This window comes from Poeciliopsis prolifica, unplaced genomic scaffold (assembly GCF_027474105.1).
Source record: "Poeciliopsis prolifica strain line A6 unplaced genomic scaffold, Auburn_PproV2 SCAFFOLD035, whole genome shotgun sequence".
Lineage (NCBI taxonomy): Eukaryota > Metazoa > Chordata > Actinopteri > Cyprinodontiformes > Poeciliidae > Poeciliopsis > Poeciliopsis prolifica.
In genome coordinates this window covers 2967469-2974421 of record NW_026562410.1, presented here as the reverse complement: position 1 = coordinate 2974421, position 6953 = coordinate 2967469, and positions in this window count along the sequence as shown.

Genomic DNA, 6953 nt, shown 5'->3' with positions numbered 1-6953 from the left:
GAACTTCTTGTTGCAGATGATTGGAAACAATTCAGTAAAACATCTTTTGTGATAAAAATTTTAAAACAATATGCTAATTGGAAAAGTATTACTTGAAAAGTGTCTGCGAGTGTCACTTGAGCCAAAACTATGTTGTTTAATAATCACAAAATGCACCAAATAGCAAAAGTTGTAGTCAAAATTGCAGTTGTACTATATTTGAATTTGTACCTAAAAATGTGTCAACAAATATCAACACATCAGAATATAACAATATGATAATGATTAGCTATTACATTTTTTTTCTCACACATTTATAACCAAACTAACAACCAGTTGCCACAATCTTATTTTTAAATTGTACGTAGATATGTTGCCCACCAAGAACTGATGGCTTGACTTAGGGAAGACATCAGTGTGAAAACAAAGATGTCATCTGCGTATAGAAAGACCTTCCCTGAGCAAATGGTGCATTCTTTGTACTCAGAAGTTGCAGTTCATATCATTAGTTGGCCCAATGGCTGGGCACCGAAGCAAACAGCAGCTGATTTCAACATCCAACTGTATTGTTCTTAATTTGAACATTTCACATGCAGAAGCCATATTTACAGCAGATTAAATCGGATTGCTGAATGAGAAGTTTTTTCAACCCTTCACATTTGTACAAATAGTTTCCATTAGTTGTATATTAATGAAAATGCAGATGCTTTGAGCAGCATTGGCAATCTACACACTGAGAGGTGATTATCAGCAACTAACTTGACGACATGGAACTAGAAATGATAGATGGTCAGAGGCAGAAAATGAATACGGACGAGAGGGTTTGCAGGGTTCGGTCTATGAGATGAGTTCTAATAGCCGACGTAACAGGAAAAGGAAAACTGCCACACAGTTCAGCCAATTGTCATCTAAAAAGCACTGGACTCCCGCCTGAATTTAGAAAACATTTGTTCGATTAGTCTTCAGATTAGTCACATTTTGAATTTCTTATAAAGTTCTTAATTTAGTCTGCAGTTCACTCTGAATCTGAAGGGTCGTCACCCTGCCTCTGTCCATGGTCCGTCCGTTTCACTTCAGAATATGGAAATAACATCCCTGACTCGGGGAGGGTTGTGGTCTTAAAAGGAACATGTTTTCTGTCTCTTTAAATTTTGATGTTAAACACGTCTTTTCCGTATGTTTCGTAGTGATCTACCACAAACGAGCCACCAGGGCTTTCTCGCTCTTCCTCGCTTCATCTCTTCCACTTTTTGAAGCCAGACCGTCTTCTTTTTGCTCACTCAACAGTTTTACCGTCTTTGATTCGCTCTCCATCACCTCAGCTGCCACCTTTCTTCTTCTCCTTCATCATTCAGCCAGTCAATTGTTCACACTCTTTGTTGCTCCAATACTCCCTCACCTTATGCCCCCCCACTGCCTTTCAGTCCTCTGATGTTGCAATCGATGAATAAATGATTGCTTCTATTTTCACTCTCAGTGCTCACCTGACACAAACTGATCTACTCAACTAGAATAAGGGGGGATAAAATTTATTTATTTATTTATTTTTTGGAGACTGAGAGAGAAGTAAACTTGCACGCAGAAGTAGTGTGTTCCTCCGAGGATCTCGCTGCACATGACACAGCGAGCTGCCACTCAGCAGGGGAATATATTTGCATCTTCAAGCGGCAAAGGGCGCATTAGGAAACATATCAGCGCCGCCTGTAGCCTCCATTTCTCAGCAGCCACATCACAACCTCATACACCCTTGGAACTGACAGTTACACTTCATTTCATCATTGTGCATGTTGGCCCTCTCTGGCAATTCTTTCACCCTCGCCCAGGATTTCTTGAAAGCGAAGTCGGGCAATTAGCTTGTGCATACCTTGCCCTTCTGCTGCCGTCGCTGTTGCATTAATTCTGAGACAAAAGGAGGGAGGCGGTGAGGGGTTTGACCTCGCCGCGCGGGGCGCCGCACGCCTCAAAGTCCAAGATTTTTTCAGGAAGAAAAAGTCGAAGAGCTACAGCCAATTACAGATCCTCAACATTTTATGAACACAGCGCTACATGCTGATAGATTGTTGGGAAGACGTCTCTTAAAACATGATCGTGATAATCAAAACCAAATATTTAGGACTTTTGCCTCTTTTTGTTCTCTATGTTTCTTACATTCGTAGAGGGAAATAAAACTCATAAGCACTTTCACTTTCATCATTTCCACTCTCTAATGATACAACATGATCCTGTTTCTGATTACCATGGGTCTATGAGCTGCATCCTTGCTCGATGCTCTCATTAAATTGTCTCTTTCGGTTTACTAGAACCACATTTTGGTTTTGTAGTCCTGTCATTCTTGTTACATCCATGTATCTACTCTGGAAAGTTCTTCTTTTCCAGACTAAAGAAATAATTCCTTCAAAACGCACCAACAACACCGGCACGCTTCAAATTGGTGTTTTATTTCAACAAATATCCATGTTTTTGGACCTGTACTTTTAATTAGTTCTAGTTCACCTAATAACTCGGTTCTTACTGTTTATTAAGATGTGACCTGATTAATTCTTAACCGTCCAGGGAGCAGAAGCAGTCATAATATATCTCTGGCCCCAAGACTGCAGCAATCACTGTGAGTACTTTCAAATTAAATGCACTGTGACGCATCCAGAGATTTCATTGATTATTATTATTATTATTTTTTTAATATTATAATTACTTCCCTTTATTTGGTTTTGTTTCAAATATTTTCTCTCCAATTCATCTCACTGGCCCAGAAGGAAAGTAGAAACGACACCCACATTTTTACCGAGGCTCAGGGCAACATCGGAGCAAAACCTATTACAGGCCAAGCATGGACTGGAATAAATCAATGGGACAATAAAGACAGGGTCCGAGAGAGGAAAAACAACAACGATAAAGACAATTCATTTTAATTACAGTGCAATAAAAAGGCAAGGCAAAATAAAGTCAAATGTCCCCTTTGTGATTCTCAATTTGGCAGTAATATTAGCAATTGTGTCCTTGTCAGCAGCTCAGCCACCTGCTCACTCACAAAATGTCCCCGAATTAGCAGTTTTGTCAATGCGTGGCTCTTATATGGGCGTACATACACACTATACGAAGCTGACATTATTATGGATAGTCAGAAAACATCCCACGCTACACTGATTTTTCATCATTTTGAATGTCGGACCGAGACTCTTGTTTTGACTTGTGAAAGCTGCTGGGCTCAAGGTAACTATAAAAATTTGGACTGTTTTTTCCTTTTTTTTTATGTGAGAAGCGAGATATTTGCAGCCTGTCAATGGGAGATCACGTAGCTCAGTTGTTAGCTTTGCAAGGTTTAAAGGTCAACATTTTCCAATGATTTCATATATTTCAGCATAGCACTTGGGAATTGACATTCCGTTGTTAAATCCCGTTTGGAGAATGATTTTTGGCAGCATTATTGCGTCGTAAACAGGAGTAAGTGAAGCTGGATCTCACAAAGAGCTTCGCATGCCATTTCAAATCATTATTTTTCAAGACGCTTCAGAGCAAAGAAGAGGTTTTCCATTATTACTCTCGTTATTTTGAGCGTACTCATGTTAGTTTAATAAATGAAAATATGGATTTACAATTTGTCCTCCATTTGGCTCAGACACCGGGGGGAAAAAAAAACAGATGCAGATAGCTACAAAAGAAAAAGGCAGAGATGACTTAATTTCATTACTAAGATTTGCAATTTGGGAATATTTAGGTCTGCAAGAATGCTGAGAGGTTGCCAGCTGACTGCACTTTTCTGTTCCAAGTGCGAGCAGAGAGTTTTCAGCGCAAGGCTGCGCCAGTTGCTTTTTCAGCAACTGGTTAATGTTATGGGTCTTTATATGAAATATCCCTGTTTTTCCATGACATATTGTGTATTCAACATCTAATCGACCCTTGAATCCCCCGATTTATTGGTTACAATTTTTAGAATCGTATATAAAGACTGCAAGAGATGAACATGGACGCTGGACAGAATGGGAGAACCTGGAGAACCCAATGATACAATGAACAAAATCCGCCACTGTGCAGCCCTTCCTTTTTATTTTTATCTTTTTCAGATAGAAATATGAAAAACCTAAAACTACTACAATAACTAATGATTACTATTAATAAGTAGTTAAAACTAGCACTCAAAAAACGAATGGCATCTACCTAAATTGGACAAACAAAACGTCACAACTTAATGAAACTAGACTACTATGAAAAACCCAGAACCAACCAATGAGACCCAGACTTCCCTCACTTAGCTCCAAATTCCCTCTGAAATATAAAATATCCAGAGATCTGTGTTAAAGTTGACTGTGAGTAGTTTTGTCTTCTGTCTTTGGACTGGCACGGATGTGATGGAGTCGTAGCTTTTTTTTAAATGCATCCACAGTGAAACTTCCTTTGCTGGGATCTCTTGTTCAGAGCTAGTGTCCAGCTCAGCCAGGTGAATAACTTGTTGTGTCTCTAATCCCTGAAGGAAGACAAATTTCTTTCATCTGACTTCAACAATGTGCCAGAAAGTGGCACATCGTTGACTGAGACTTGGATAGTTTCCATTTTTGACTTAAATTGTAATTCCTCCCCTTTCTGGTTATATTTCTCTTTGGTTGTAGAGTCCCTCTCTGATTCGCCAAACGTGATTGGAAAATCCTCTGCATTTTAGAGGATTTTCTTTCAATCTTTGCCACAGTTTTGAGTTTTAAAAGTATCCGCCTCTTCTTGGTTTATGAGGGTTTTCATGTCAGAGATGGCTTTCTATACTGCCTTTCTCCTGTGCCAGCCTTTCTCCTCTTTTCAATTTCCTCAGAAAAGGATGCCTTGGTTTGAAGCAGAACGTTGTTGAAGGTTGATAATTGTTGGACCAGGACAAAGCAAAGGGATTTGAATTTGAAAGTTGTACCTTTGATTTTCGTAGCCTGAAACTTCTGGGTTTTGTTTTTAGAGACCTCTTATGTTTGAGAGATTGATTCCTTTTCTGGGACCAGTGAAGCATCTTGCTTTTCAGTATTTTCAGGAGAAATGTTTTTATCAATTTCCAATCATGCTGGGACTGATAACTTTTTCTGCTTCCTCTTTCTCGTAGGTGGCTGGTTCAACCTTACTTTATCCACTGTCTCCAGTGTTTCAGAAATGGATTCCATTTCAGTGACCAATTAAATGTTTTCTGCAGATTAACCTATCATGCATGTTCCTTAAAAGCCAAGTCTGTGCCAAGCAATTGAAATCTATGAATCCAAGTAATTATTTTATAGCTATAAAAATAATTTGATATTGATACAGTTTATGCACATGAGTGTAAAACCCTGACTACAAATGTAGTCCAAGAAGCAACAAGGACAGTTCTCTTCACACTTAAGTGCCCACATGTAGGGATGACACATGTGCTGCATGCTGTAAAGCATTTTGGCTGAATGTTATGGACGGTCCTCTGCCAAGGTTCCAATCTTTCGTGTGTGCACAATCATGCGTGCCTTGTGTGGAGATTTATCTGTGGGTATGTATTGCTAAAGAGCTGCGCTGCCAAAACGTGTGCCATCTGTGTACACAAGAGATTTCACACGCTCGTTCTAGTTTGAAGGCTGCGCCAGTGTTCTTCTCAGGGACATCGGCCAATCATCGCAGGGAAGCTAAAAGCAACATGCTCCAGCCCATTAGCCAGTCTCATCTTCATCACAGTCATTTTCAATAGCTTCCACATTGGAGGTGATGGCATTTTTGTCACTATTCTTGAGAATCTGTATTTTTACGTGGTGAAAAGTGATGAAATAAAAATGTGGACACATTCTAATGAATTTTAAATAAGATTTTGTAAGGTACGATTCAGCATCGTCATTTCTAATGATTATTTTAACTGTAAACAATTAACTATTCAACATAAGCTGCTTTGTGGGAATCGAACCAAATTATGGAATTGGTTTGATAATATAAAAAAAAAAAAAAACAATTAAGATATTTTGTAAAAGGTATAAAGGACTGCAAATTCAAACTACTTTGTGGAAAATTTGTCAATGTTGATTTCCATACAACATATCTAAGATATTTTGAAGGAAATACAGTTTGGGAAGCTTAAATATCAAGTGACACTTGACCTGTTGTTGGTTGGTTTTTGCAGAGCAGGCTGTAGCCACAAGAAGAGAAATAAGGGAGATGGTGGTGCTAAGCATATTTCCAGTGTGCATATTGGGGAATGTTTTGTGGTTGAGCTATTAAAATGGACAGTTCTGAGTATCCAAGGCCTTGGAGAGTTAAAGTATCTCACATTCTTGTTCACAAATGATGTAGAAAATGGAGAGAGCAATCAATAGGAGGGTCAGTGTTGTATCTGTACCAGTCCATTTTGACCTGTGGACGTCCTTTGCAGAGTGTTTGAGCTGTCCCCAAGAGATAGGATGAGGATCATCTAAGTGACTGGGAAGAGGGAAGTCTGCATCTCTCTGCTTAGACTGCTGGCTTTGATGGATGGATGGATGGATTCACTGTAAAATGATGTCACTCAAATCTCTGCCTGCCATCTCCACCAGAATATGTCAATACCAGAATGACCTAATTGTGGTAAAGGCCTTCTCACTTACCAGGTAATGCCAATACCTTCAATCTGGAAACCAATACAGCAATGTGGCAATCCTTTCTACTCAGAACCTACTGTGCAGGAATCCTGCCAGGCTCAGTCTGATTACTTTGTTTCACCTGACAACCCCAGTCTCCAACAATAGAAGCAAAAACAGAATTAGATGGACCAGGATCAATACCTCCAGGCAGTTTGTCCCTATGCACCAGCAATGTATAATTATGTTCTCAACCCTCCCTACTGAATGTCACGTACAGCCCTTGACTTGCAATGCGAGTGCTGCACTGAATGCATCTCTCCACACCTCTCATGACTATTTTTCATCTTACTGACAATCATAATTGTGTTCTTGTCTCTGTCATGGACTTCTCGTCACAGTTTCTGCCCTTACCGTCTCTTCTCCAGGCATTAAGAA